Source organism: Panthera onca, chromosome D3, assembly GCF_046562875.1.
Source record: "Panthera onca isolate mPanOnc1 chromosome D3, mPanOnc1 haplotype 2, whole genome shotgun sequence".
In the NCBI taxonomy this organism is placed as follows: domain Eukaryota; kingdom Metazoa; phylum Chordata; class Mammalia; order Carnivora; family Felidae; genus Panthera; species Panthera onca.
This window is the reverse complement of record NC_138350.1, coordinates 77488543-77489531: the sequence shown is the minus strand read 5'-3', so window position 1 is coordinate 77489531 and position 989 is coordinate 77488543. Positions and strand designations below refer to the sequence as shown.

At 37.8% G+C, this 989-nt stretch overlaps 1 non-coding gene across 1 annotated transcript; it reads left to right on the top strand.

The window, feature by feature from the left end:
- Positions 1–336: 336 nt before the first annotated feature.
- Positions 337–503, top strand: LOC132666162 (U1 spliceosomal RNA). Its single transcript, XR_009604537.1, has one exon. It is a non-coding gene; the product is annotated as a U1 spliceosomal RNA (small nuclear RNA).
- Positions 504–989: the final 486 nt, after the last annotated feature.

Below are 989 nucleotides of genomic sequence, written 5' to 3'. Positions count from 1 at the left end.
GAAACCAGCTGAGTCATCATTACCTTCTTGTCTTGCCCTCCTCTGTATTACTATGGAGCTATTCATCTGAGCACTGCTCATTCTATGTGTTCAATGTACTATGCTTACTGTAGATGAGATTCTCTAGGTCACAAATGTTTAAGTGTGCTTCTATTTAGAAAAAAAAAATTATATGTTAAAGACGCTATTTGCACAAAGGCAGCCCAAATAGCCATCTTTTTCTGCCATTATGTATATACCAGGGGCCTCCAAAATGGCGGCAGGCATGTTCACAGCAAGATTTGCCAAGATGATCCTCAGGGGTGCAGGGAAAACTAGTTGTTAGTGTACTTATGTAAAATTAAGAAAGAATGTAACACTTACTTGATCTCAAAGGTAGTTTCACCAGGATGAGGCTTATCCTTTGCATCCTGGATGTGCTGGCCCCTGCAATTTCTCCAAATGTGGGAAACTTGACTGCTTAATTTGTGGTAATGGGGGAACTGCGTTCACGCTCTCCTCTGACGGCTAGTACCTAAAAACAGACATGGTGCTCCCACTCTTTCGTTCTAACTCCTGCCTGTTACTTTTTAAGAGAGTATACAGAACTCTGATGTCTTTTATGAGTGCAGCACCACAATATATCAACCTTACTAAAAAATGCTTCTCTAAACAACAACAACAACAACAACAACAACAACAAAACCCAGAAAGAAGGAAAGAAACATTTACTATATGGATTGCCATATCATATAGTCAAACATCAAGGACAGAGAAATCTAAGGACAGTGACTACCAGAAGGAGGCACTGAAGGTAATAATACTCATCAGAGCATTACAAGGTGGGCTTCCAGTTAAATGTTTTTATAGAATATATTTCAATTATTTTAATTCAAATAACACTCACAATATGGAAACGTAGCTTTAAAATATACCTACCGGAAACCATAGGTGACCTATAATATTTATAATTTAGTATATGAGAACAACAAAATGTCAGAACGGAATCT